Source organism: Tamandua tetradactyla, chromosome 7 (genome assembly GCF_023851605.1).
Source record: "Tamandua tetradactyla isolate mTamTet1 chromosome 7, mTamTet1.pri, whole genome shotgun sequence".
Taxonomy (NCBI): domain Eukaryota; kingdom Metazoa; phylum Chordata; class Mammalia; order Pilosa; family Myrmecophagidae; genus Tamandua; species Tamandua tetradactyla.
Genome location: NC_135333.1, coordinates 77,016,485 through 77,029,276, shown reverse-complemented (window position 1 = coordinate 77,029,276; position 12,792 = coordinate 77,016,485). Strand labels below are relative to the sequence as shown.

The following is a 12,792-nucleotide window of genomic DNA, read 5'->3' as shown; positions in this document are numbered from 1 at the left end:
AGAAAGTGAAAGAACCCACACAATTGGGAGAAAGTATTTTCAAATCATCTGTTCTATAAAGGTCTATTATTATCCACAAAACTAAATGAATTGTTACAGCTCAATAATAAAAATAACTTAAAGTGGGCAAAGGATCTGAATAAACACTTCAACAAAGAGCCAATACGTACATAAGAACATGCTCAATATCATTAACCATCAGAAAAATGCAAATCAAAACCATGAGATACTACTTCAGACCTACTAAAATGGCTATTATCAAAAAGAGAGAGAAAAACAACTGTTGATGAGGAGGTGGAGATACTGGAACTCTTATCCATTGCTGGTAGGAATGTTAAACGGCACAGTCATTTTGGAAAACAGTCTGGCAGTATGTTAATATGCTAAATATTGTGCAGGAATTCCACTCCTAAGTATATACTCATGAGAAAGAAAAGCATATGTCCACACAAAACTCATACACGAGTTTCACAGCAACTTTATCTATGATGGCCAAAAACTGGGAACAACCCATGTGTGTTCATCAACTGGTGAACTGATAAAATAAAATGTCATTTTATACACATATAATATCATTTGGCCATAAAAAAGAATGGAGTACTGATACATGTCACAACATGAACCTTGAGAACATTATGGCAAGTGAAAAAAGCCACCAAGTGAAAAAAAGCCATGCATAGAAGTCACATATTTTATGATTCCATTTATAAGATTTGTCCAGAATAGACAAATTCATAGTTAAAATGTAAATTAGTGGTTGCCAAGGACTGAAGGAGGGGGGGTAAGAGGGGGAATGCTAGGTAGTTGTTTAAATGATAGAGGGTTTCCTTATAGGATGATGAAATATTGATTATGGTGATCATTGCATAATTCTGTGAATATACTACTGAATTACTGAATTACACACTTTAAAAGGGTGAATTGTATGTATAAGTTACATCTCAAGTTGTTAGCAATAAAGGGAGGAAAGCAGGTTGGCTAAAAAAAAAAAAGACACTGTAATTTGTGTGTTTTTTTTTTATTTGACAGTAGTATCAAAAAAATCCTTGCTAGGGTTTTATCGATTTTATTTTTTTGAAAAATGAACTTTTATCTTTGCTGATATTTTTTTGTTATATTATCTTCTTTCTATTTTCACTGATTTCTGCTCTAATATTTATTCTTTGCATTCTCTTACTTTTTGCAAAGGGTTTAATTGATCATTTTTTTCCTTGCATTTCAGATGACTAGTTTTCCTTTCTTCCTCTTTTCTAATGTATGCATTTAAAGCTATAAATTTCCCTCTAAGCACTGCTTTTGTTGCATCTTACATTCTGATGCATCATATTTTCATTACTATTCAAGATATTTCTTGATTTTTTTCTTTCATCTATGAATTATTTTAAAGTATGTTTTTTAAAACATAACATTAGAACCAAGTGAAGCTCATTGATTTCACATTGAAACATCAAACAGTATACTTCACCACATAAACAGAAGTTAAAAAAACAAAGTATCATCACAAAAGATATATTAACTCATTTGGCAGAAGTGAACAATGACTTATGATTAAAACTCTGAGGCAACTAAGAAAAAAAGGAAACTTGATCTGATAAAGGGTATATATGAAACTAACTCTGGACAATATCATATTTAATGGTAAAATAAGATCAGAGCCAAGACAAGAATATTCTTTCTCTATCACCATTGCTATGATAATACCTGGCCAATGCAATAATACAAGCAAAAGAACAGTAAAGATTTGGTCCCAGAAAAAGAACATGTCACCCATCAATAGTGAAATAAAACAAATGTCCTTTTACAGTTAAGATGTGCGGGAGGTAGGAATATTGCTTTGATAATGGATATCCACTCAGCATCAATACCATATGAATGACGAATAAACTTGATTCCAAACAGCATGGGGAGGAGGGTGTGGGTAGAGACACACATGCATAAGATAATTTCCTGACTCCTCTGACAAGTGCTTTGTTTTGGCTTGAGAAAGGAAAAAAAAAGCAGCCCCTGACGTTTGGGAATTTATCTGATGCTCACAGCAAAGCCTCCATTTTATAAACTGATCTGATAGCTAAGCCATGTTGTTCTGTTGGACATACACAATCTCACACAGAACAGTTAACTGTGCCATTCAGACAGTTGTTGCTGATTTAGAGTGTGAGGGAGGGTAGGCATATAATTTTAAATGACACAGCTCTCTTTTACCAGAAGCAATAGCTTCTTTCTTCAGCAACCTTTGCCCGTAGATTACATTTATGACTAAGCTTTAACGTTCTGCAAAAGTTTATTCTGACCATTTTTTTTTGTCTTCCAAATGTGAATGTTATACTTTTTATTATTCATGCTTCTACCTCCTCTATTGGCATGAATGATTAAGAACAGTTTTTAATTTTCAGAAGGCTACTTTCCAATATTGTTTTACTTATTTCAAAAGTTATTCCTCTTTACTGAAAAAATTTCCACTAAGAAGATAGAATGCAAATTCTGTAGTAACTTTTGTATATTTGCTAATTCCAAATATACAAAATAACTAAATTTATAATATGGGATATACTATTAACCTTCAAATATTTTCAAACACAAAACCACGATTTTTGGGGGTTTTTATCTAATATCCGCATTTTTTCAGTTGTTATATGGATAGGCTGGCAGTTATCACTAGTTATCACTAGGTTCCATTAAAAATAAAGATTCTTTTAAAAATATGTATTTTCTCAAATGATAGCCGTGACAAACTCTGGGATATGTCCTGTAACTACTTGTTGAGGGGTCCTTTAGGAACTATTACTTTTTTATTTCTTTGCTTTGTATACATGATATATTATACAATACAAAAGTTATATATTTTTTCATAATTTTTAGTAGCGCAATTAAAAACGCAAGCTCTTTAGAGACATGGGTTTGAATTTCAGCTTTCCCACATAATTAATGTGTGACACTAGGTAAACTGCCTAACATTTCTAAATCTTAGTTTCAGCTATCTTTAAAAAACTGTAGTAAGAATTAAACGAGATTCTATATATTAAGCACTCAATATAGTGAATGCTTAAAAGTTACCATCTTACACATCATTACCACTTAAAAGTTAGCATATGCATCTATGTATATTCAAACTAATGTTTTTAGGCATAAGCTACAGAGTCAGACAAATTTCTCTGATTACTTTTGCTATTTTGTTTATGAAACAGAATATGCAATATGTAAACCAGATGGCCCCTCTAATATTTAATAAAAATAAATATAATACAAACTGGTTTTATTGACAAAATGCCATTAAATTCAGTAATAAAAGCACTGCACAAAAAATTGCAGCGTAACTACCACCTATATCCACAAGGGAGCACACTACAGCCATTTACCAGGTCTTTTGTGGGTTCTACGCACAATGAAAAACAGACAAAGCAATAAGGAAGTAGCATGAACAACCAGTTCAAACTAGTTCAGCCATGTGCAAACCAATCAGCAATCTGTTTTTAGAAATCTATTTTGCATAAACAGGGTACATTTAAGAGGCTTCTCAGAGAAGAGTGTGTTACCTGCAAACAAGTCTCTATGGCTATACTAGCAGAAGAAAAAATTTCTAAGTATCATTTGAAATACTGTCATCTGCAACTATGATGCCACTCAAGAAATATTCTACAGAATAAATGTTGACTTCTTTTTGGTGGCAATACTAGACTCATGAAACTTTCACATGACAGCAATTTATTTTCACAGGAAAAAGCCTATTTACAGCAGAAAATGTCTGAAGTACCTAGGAAGAATAAACTAGTTTGTCCTGGAAATATTTTCCATGAGGAAGACATAATTTAAATGTTTTTAAGATCCTATTCTATATATTCAGATTCAAGAACTCCAGGAAAATATTGCCAACAAAAAAACTTCCTTTCCACAGTATTAACACAGGTTTCCATCTTCACCAAAGGAATTTATATTTAAAATAATTAAAGAAGAGTGTTACCCTTCAAATAAGTCTTTGAAGCTTGGAAAATTTTTTCATATATTTGATAAATTATTTTTTAGAAAAGCCCAATGAATCTCTCATGCTTTAAGTGAAAGCATTATCTTCTTTTCTGCTTCATTTGCCTCCACCCACCCTTTCAGTCTTCTTTCTAGCAAAAAGATCACAGTTGTAAAGCAAAAAAGGGAAGTACAGTATTTCCAAAAGCTGTTATGTCTTAATCTACAATCTGCCTGCTCAAAAAGCCCAAGAATATAAGTGGTTATTCAAGAGTGGCTCACACACTCAGCCAATCAGCAGCCAGCACTCTGATTCCTGCCCAGCAACAGGAGACAGAAAATAAGGTCAAAGAAATCTAGTTAAACAAAACCTGAAATAGCAATAGTTCAGTGTGGTTCTTTGTCTGAAATAAGTAATCTAGAACACAGTTCACATAAAATACTAAATCTATACAATATGTGTTAAATATACCACATACACAAATAAATCAGATTAGATCTTTTAGGCTACTTTATGGTGCCTTAATAAATGTTCATGAATTTTTTCCAGAAATATGAATCCTTTCCCTACCTGGAGAATGAGTTAAACAAAGACAATACATAACAAAACATAGTTTTCTTCACAATGGTTTAGAATCTGCAAAATTCAAACAAACCAAAAAAAAAAAAAAAAAAAAATCCGTAGCCTACATAGTTATAAATATTTATAAATAAAAATCCAGCAAAACCTTAAATAATGAAAATTCTTTTCATACTCACCTACTACTATTGCTACAGATTTTGAATCCCAAAAGCTAATAGTTTTTCGGACCCTAAAATTTACTGTGGATAGCATTATAAAGTGTTTTGTTGTCTACTACACTGACCTGACTTAGTTTAATTCATCTAATGAAATTAAAATGTCTTATTTCTGGAAAAGCTATATTAAATGTTATAAATATAATTACAACTTCCTTTTTCTTAACTGTTTCTTTTTTGCAGAAGAGTATAAACAGGCTATATTAGCTTTTCTTCTGAAATAAAGCAAATGTGTGGGTAACTAAGTAAATATTCGTGTAAAGCGAAGGGTAACTTTTCTTACATTACATCATTCTACAGTTCTTTAAATATTAAAACTATTATTAAAAAACAAGAACTCTATCATCAGAATGTATTTATTCTCAAATTCACTACCTATTAGATTTCTCATTAAACAAGTTCAAAAAATAAATGCTATTTCTCCTGCAGTGACAGATGAACCTTACAATTTTTCAAACATACCCAAGAGGCAGTTTGCTGCAGCCATGCTTAGTTTATATGATCTCCCCATAGGAAAAATAAATCAGCAGCTGCTTCAATGCTTCAGTCCTGTGAGAGAACTGAAATTCACTGTTTGATTGGCTCAAAGCAGTAATTGCCTCACACCAATCAGATTTAAGCACCAGGAACCTTGCCCAGCAACAAGAGAAGCAGATGAGGGCAAGTGCTCTACCAGGAATCCAAATGCTGTGAAAATAAAGGTGAATAATGAAATTGAGACATATTAGCAATATATCCCTAAAATTCTTTGAATAACAGATCTATGATGATATTGTTTTGAATAAATAAACTAGGTTATGTACTGCTTTCCAAGAACAGCTCTAACAAAACAGGAGATACCAGGGCTGTTTGGTCAACACACACACACACACATATACATACGTTATTACTTAGAAGTTATGAATAGCTAATGAAAGACACTTAAAACCCTGCAGAATTTGAAGCAAAACTATTGAAGTGGACTTGATATTTCACACAGGCACTCCTATTATATTTATGCTATTAATGACATTTAGTACACTTTTTTCTGAATAATGCAATGCTGAAAATAATTTTATCCAAATCTAGTTTTCAGTTTAATGGCTTAAACTAAAAAAAGTCAAGTCAACCTGACTAAATAATGATCTTCTAAATAATCACTGAATGTTGATGATTCCCAGTCTTTTTAGAAATGCAACTCTTCTACTTAGACACCTCATCCTCAGTTGAAACTGCAATACTACTGCAAAACAAAACCACAGAGGATAACCAGTGCTTTAAGCAATAAATGCTAATAGTCTGTTTTCACTGTTCACTGACCTTAAGACTGATAAGTCTGACAATACAATGATTTACCCACTTTTGATACTTGCCTGCTTACATAATTTAGCATTATTGTTTTAAATCATATCTTAAATACTGAATATCTTGTCATCTCTCCTAATCATTGTTTTTGAAATTTTGGTAGAATATACTTTATAGTTCTCTCTCTCAGTGACTCACAAAGCACTGGCAATGTTTGCTACTTGAAGATCCAGAGACATTCACAGTTAATTCTTTTTACTATGCAGTGGTTCTTCTACTGATTCACATAAAAATACTATCAATAGCTACCACTTAAAAAAAAAAAAAAACTAATTGGTGAACTCTATTCCTAATCCAACTAACACTAACAAATTCAATAAATTGAGTGATCATAATATTTAATACCTCAACAAATAACCCCTTTGCCGGTCATCAACCAACTAATATTGCTAGCTGGAGTAGCAAAGCATGGAATGGACTATCCTCCAAAACATTTTTTTAAAAACCAGTAACCAAGTAAAAAGGGTTAGCTTATCTTTCCTAACAACACCTTGGACAAAACTGGAGCAAACCATACTCCTGAAATTGTGGTTACATCAAAACCACAATGGTCACTAAAGCCTAACATATTCTTCCGCTAACTGCTGTGTTTGGAGAAATGCTATGGTAGTCTATGTGAAAAAAATACTAGATACCTTAAAAAATCACTTTTCCAAATGCATTTTGAACCTTTTTTTTAATGATTGAGAGGCTGTTTTATATATATATATAAAAAAATCTGATATTTAGAGATAAGAACGAAGCCAATTGGGTTGGGGTAAGGAAGACAACGTCTGTATTTTAGAACCATACATCCTCTTTGAGACCAAAGGAAGAAAGGTTTATTTGTTCTGGAACCAAAATTTTCTGTAGCACATAATCTAACTCAACCTATCTGTATAGCTCATTTGAACAACTGAAACACAAGGAACCCAGAATAAGAAAGAGGCCCTTTAATCCTACGTAGCCTAATTGTAATGCCTGTATCCTAGAGTACATTAAGCAGATATCAAAAAATACTGGCAAAGTCCCTTGAAGGATGGGAGAAAAAATATAGAAGTATTAAATTTTACCGTCAGGGAATCCCCTGATACTGTGTCAAACATTAGGGACACCCAAATCAAGGCCATGCCCTAGATCTTGAGGCTTACTCTTGTGAAGCTTTTGTAGGTAGAGGAGATGCTTAGCATACCTATAAGTATGCCTAAGAATTACTTCTGGAGGACCTCTTTTGTTGCTCAGATGTGGCCTCACTCTCTCTAAGCCTAACTCTGCAAGTGAAATCCTTGCCCTCCCCCTTACGGGGGACACGACATCCAGGGGTGAAAATCTCTCTGGCGACATGGAAGATGACTCCCAGGGATGAATCTGGCCCTGGCACTGTTGGATCAGCAATTCCATCCTGACCAAAAGGGAGAAATGAAGTGGGTGGGCCACAGTTCTAAGCAGGCAGTTTTCACCTGCCATGCCGGAGGCCCAGGTTTGATTCCCAGTGCTTGCCCATGTTAAAAAGATTGTTTAAAAAAAGGAAGAAAAGAAGTATAACTAAGAAAGTATCGGTGGTAGAGAGATTCAAAATAGTTGAGAAGGTACTCTGGAAGTTACTCTTACGCAAGCTTCAGTTAGACACTGCTACCTATCATACATAACCTGCCAAACCCCAATCTGGACCATATCAGCCAATCCTAAAGAACACCTAGGGTAATATATAAGATTCCATAAGGGTTCCACACACTAGAGTAACTTTCCAGAAAGCTACAACCTCCAGATGGGTCCCTGGACCAGATAAGTACTGAAACCTAGATGACCCAACCTCTCCAGAATATCATATAATTTCATCTCCTTACCCCATATTACTGACAGACCCTTTCAATATGAAAATGTTAGAATGGAAATAGCCCAAACACCCCTAAAGAGAGGGACAGAAAGATCAAAGGTGATGGTGGAATTATACAAAGATAGGATTTAACAAATGAATATGACTGCTGAATCATTAAATTGATATCTCATTTAGTCTCCAGTACCTTAGAGCAGCTAGAAGTAAAAATCTAAAATTGAGGAACCGTAATCCATGTCAAAGTCTAAAATATGTTCTACAACTAATTTTGGTGCCATGCTTTGAAATTTATTGCTTCTTTGATATATGTTATTTTTCACAAAAAAGAAAAAAAAATCGATTGTGACAATAAAAAAAAATATTTATGCCTTCTAGCTTCCTATATTCTGGAGCAGCTAGAAGGAAAAATCTGAGATGATGGTATGGCAGCCCATGACAAACTCTGGGATCTGTCCTGTAACTACTTGTTGAAGAGTGTTTAAAAAACTACTGCTTTTTCTTTCTTTGCTTTGTATATACAATTTACTATACAATAGAAAAGTTAAAAAAAAAAAAAAAACTAATTGATCTGATCCAACAAATACCATTTCAGAATACATTTATCAAATCATAACAAATTTTCCTCTTATCCATCAGTACCCCACCCAAAAGTTCATCCTATTTGCCACCTATGCAAACAGGGAATGAAGTTACAGAAGACCACACATTTCTTCAGGAATTTAAGAAACCATTTGCTCAAATATTTTTTTCATACTTCTCTTGGTTGAATTAAAACACCCCAAATAGATACTGGCATGGAAGAATGAAATGTGACCCCTCTATACAGCATATGAAAAATAAAAACAAAAAAGATACCAGAATAATTAATAAAAGGGAAAAGATGTAAAACCTTTAAATGCAAGAAAATATATCTTACTTTTCTTACTGGCCCACCCTATGGAAAAAGAATGAAGAAATCAGTCAGTTTTCATGAGGCAATAATGCAGTAACAAAACAAAAAAATTATTGGCTAATAATATTCTGCTTCACTCCAAGAAACAGGCTGAAGGAACAGGCCCCCCATCTAGGTCTTGTGGTAGAAGGAAAAGAACACATGGCTGAACTATAGAAAACTTACTCAATGGCTTTAAAGCTTTGGCGTAGAAATGGTATAAAACACTTTCATTTCATTCTCATTCCAATGTCAAATACCAAGTTAAACATCAATGGTATATAGGGAAGTATAGTCCTCCCAAGGGGAAACACTTCAAGCCACATGGCAAAGGTAGGGATAATTGTGAACTAGCATACAATCTATTACACTTTTAAAATATCCAATTTTAAAAAGCTTGGCATAATAGAAAGATCTGTGAATTAATAAAACTAGGTTCTACATCATATTCTACCATACAACACTCAACATAGGATAGATCCAACTTTCTAGATATCTGTTTTCTTGACCTGTAAAGTGAAGAAACTAGACGGGCTGCTTGTCAGGTTTCAGATCAAAATTTATATTATTCCATTTGTGTCAGGCTATTATATAGACAACTCTTTAATAATTCACTTCTCATTATGAAATAGTTAAGACTATACAATAAAATACAAAATCTAATATAATGACTACCTGTCTGTCTATAACCCAGATAAGAAATAAAACACTGGAAACAAAAACAAAGCACCCTGTGTAACACTACTGGCTTGCATTCTCCTACTTCTCCATCTTCCACTTCCTAACATATAAGCATCATTTTGAATAGAATGTTTATCATTCTCAGATATATCTCATACTTTTTAAGTATTTTAGACTCCCCTTTTTTAATTAACTAAACTGCACACCATGAAAGGGGAAAAAGAAACTAACACCAAGGGGCAATTCTAAATAAGGCACTAAACCAAGTCATATTCTCTCTCACTTGTACAATGTGAAGAAAACAGTTGTACTTTTTTTTTTTTGGGTATGCTGTATGGTGGAAGTCACATATCATTCTGTTTCCATGTGACTATCACGCTATTGCAGGACCATTTGTTGAATTTTTTTCTTTTTTGGGAAGTGCATGGGCCAGGAATCAAGTACTTAATTTTATGTGATCTTAATTAATATATCAATAGCCACATGACTGCAACGCAATCCATTGGAAAGAGAATATTTTTAACTTGGTAAGGACAACCACAGCTAGTGCACTTAGCCATTTTCATTAGCCTAGGCACTCTAATGTATTTCATTCTTTAAATTTTGCTGCCACAGGGTGTTGTACTTTATCAGCATGTTGAATAATAAAGTATACCATAATATTGGCGGCAATTTTCTTCTCTAGCTCTTTGATAATGCAGAAGTCATTTAAGGTCATTGGTAAGGTCCACTTGCCAGTAAGTGAGTCAGGATATTAGACTCCTTTCCTAATTTCACCAACTTACTGGTTTATATATAAGCCACTATAGTATTACCAGCAGCTTCTTAAATAGTCAATAACCTTAAATTATATTAGGAATTAATAATAGCAGAACTAAATCAACAAACTAGGAAAGGAAGGGAACTTCCTCAAGCTGATAAATGCCATCTAAGAAAACCACAGCTAACTTAATCAGTGGTGAATGCATCTACCCTAAGAAAAGGAACAAGACAATGAGGCCAGTTCTCACCACTTCTATTTAAAATTGTACCAGAAGTTGTAACCACAGCAATTGCAAGAAAATGAGAGAAAAGCATTCAAACTAAAGAGGAAATACAGCTATCTGTATTTGCAGATGATATGAACTTTTATGTTGCAAATCCTAAGGAACCTACAGAAGAACTATTAGAACCAATAAACAAGAATAGTAAGGTTGCAGGATATGCAAAAATAAATTTCATTTCTTTCTTTGCTCTTGCAAAGTACCACATGCAAATCAAATTAAGAAAATAATTCTATTTAACAATAGCAGTATCAAAAATAATAAATGAAATGCAAAATTACTATGAAAACAAAAAAGCACTGTTCAAAGTAATTAAAGAGCTAAATAAATGGAAAGACATAATATTATAGTCATTTATCTACAGATTTAAGCCAATCCCTATCAAAATCCCAGCTCTCTGCTATGCAGAAATTAACAAGATGTACTTAAAATTCATATGGAAAAGCAAGGGACCTAGAATAGACAAAACAATCTTGAAAAACACTGACTCAGACTTACAAATTGAAAATTATTTATCCTGCAAAGGTTTAGTACCCACAATATATAAAGTACTATTACAATTCAATAATAGAAAGACAACCCAATTTTTAAAAAGACAAAGGGTCTAAACAGACATTTCTCAGCAAAGATATACAAATGGCCAATAATCACATGAAAACATGCTCAACATGATTAGCCATCAGGGAAATACACATCAAAATCATAATGATATTCCATTTCACACATACTAAGATGGCGATATTCAAAAATGATGAGAAAAACAAGCTTTGATGAGGACGGAGAGAAACTGGAAGCCTAATACTATGCTAGTAGGTTTGTAAAATGGTGCATCTGCTTTGGAAAGATGTCCAGTGTTTTCTCAACATGTTAAATACAAAGTTATCATATGACATAGCAATTATACTTCTATGAATATACTCGAGAGAAATATAAATACAAGTACATGCAAAAACTTGTACACAAATGTTCATAGCAGCATTACCTATATAAGTAGCTTACTTATAGTAAGTACAAATAACCTAGTGTCTACCATCTGATAAATACATAAACAAAATATGGTATATATATATCACATCATGGTGTAATATTTGGTCCTAAGAAGGGAAAAACATACGAGAAATGCTTCAGTGTGGATGAACCTTATAACATAAAAACATGCTGAGTGAAAGAGGCTACTCACAAAGGACACATACTGTATAATTTCATTTATATGAAATGTTCAGAATAGGAAAATCTATAGAGATAGAAAGTAGATCAGTGTTTGCCAAGAACTGGGGTCATTAGAAGGGGTGGTGAAAGGGCGAGTGCTAATGGGCACAAGTTTATCTGGTCTAGGTGACGAAATGTTCAAAAATTGTGGTGCTATAACTGTGAATATACTAAATGCCAGTGAATTGTACACTTTAAACAGGTAAATTTTATGATATGTGAATTATATCTCAATAAAACCGTTACTAAAAAATAAAGTTGAGTTTTCTGATTTTCATTTTTAACCTACCCTCACTTCACTGGTTATACTTACAATACGGGAAAAAACTATACCAAGAGAACTAGATTTCTAGGCCAATGAGTATTTTGTAATTATATTGGTTTAAAAAAAACTTTTTTTTAAAAAGGTGATGTACGTAAAATAACACCAGCCTTGTATTCTTATGTTTTCATTTGGATATACCAGTTACTATTCTCCCTATTAAAAATGGGATATAATCTTAGCTTATAGCCTGCAGTAATGGACATCAGATACCCAAACAAGAAAACAGATCAAAGCAACTTTTATCATTTAAAAAAAAGGCAGTACCAAGTGGGGGTATCAGTAAACATTCCAGGTCCATATATTTTTTTTTTTTTTAAAGGAAAGACAGAGGATAGAAGGAAGGAAGGAAGGAAGAAAGGGAAACATTTTTAAACATTGTCTTGTTTTATTGTATTCTGTTTCTCCGTTTTTGTTACATGGGCTGGGGCCGGGAATCGAACCGAGGTCCTCCGGCATAGCAGGCAAGCACTTTGCCCGCTGAGCCACCGCGGCCCGCCCCCAGGTCCATATATTAATAAAAGACTTCTACATACGGAAAATACAATTAACTATATTTAGAAGCGCTAGAAAGTCTTCAGTTAAACAGAAGCATTTTCTTCTGTTATAATCTGGAGCTATAGCCAAAAGCTTTAACTGTAATTAAAATGGACAAATTTGTTTTAATATGAGGTATGCCTTTTGAATTTCT

At 33.3% G+C, this 12,792-nt stretch overlaps 1 protein-coding gene across 6 annotated transcripts in view; it reads right to left on the bottom strand.

Annotated features, from left to right (window-relative positions):
* ATF7IP (activating transcription factor 7 interacting protein) overlaps positions 1 to 12,792 on the bottom strand; it is a 130,453-nt gene that overhangs the window by 78,374 nt on the left and 39,287 nt on the right. The window contains exon 1 of one of the 6 annotated variants that reach the window (XM_077170152.1): positions 5,218 to 6,299. The exons of the other annotated variants lie outside the window; for them this stretch is intronic. The gene's annotated coding sequence lies outside the window, so the exon portion shown is untranslated. Of the gene's footprint in view, positions 1 to 5,217; positions 6,300 to 12,792 lie in introns of those variants that run through there. 6 annotated transcript variants of the gene reach the window in all.